The sequence below is a fragment of the Anoplophora glabripennis genome, unplaced genomic scaffold (assembly GCF_000390285.2).
Source record: "Anoplophora glabripennis isolate ALB-LARVAE unplaced genomic scaffold, Agla_2.0 scaffold3887, whole genome shotgun sequence".
NCBI classification, from domain to species: Eukaryota; Metazoa; Arthropoda; class Insecta; order Coleoptera; family Cerambycidae; genus Anoplophora; species Anoplophora glabripennis.
The window spans coordinates 1,216-1,507 of record NW_019419989.1 but is presented as its reverse complement, the minus strand read 5'-3'; positions in this window follow the sequence as shown (position 1 = coordinate 1,507).

The window sequence follows — 292 nt, the reverse complement described above, 5'->3', positions numbered from 1 at the left end:
GGGTCGTTCGTCAGTTTAACCCACCAGGCACAGACCGGTTTCGGACTTATTAGTCCTCATCAGTGTGTCATAGGTGAGACAACCGACGAACGAACCAGCTGTTTTGCGTCGTATCGTCACGACAAGGAAACACATTGTACACAAATGGCTCCATCTGTCGCGCTGACTCCCAACTGTGCCATTCAATGTATTTCCTTGTCGTGACGATACGACGCAAAACGGCTGGTTCGTTCGTTGGTTGTCTCACCTATGACACACTGATGAGGACTAATAAGTCCGAAACCGGTCTGTG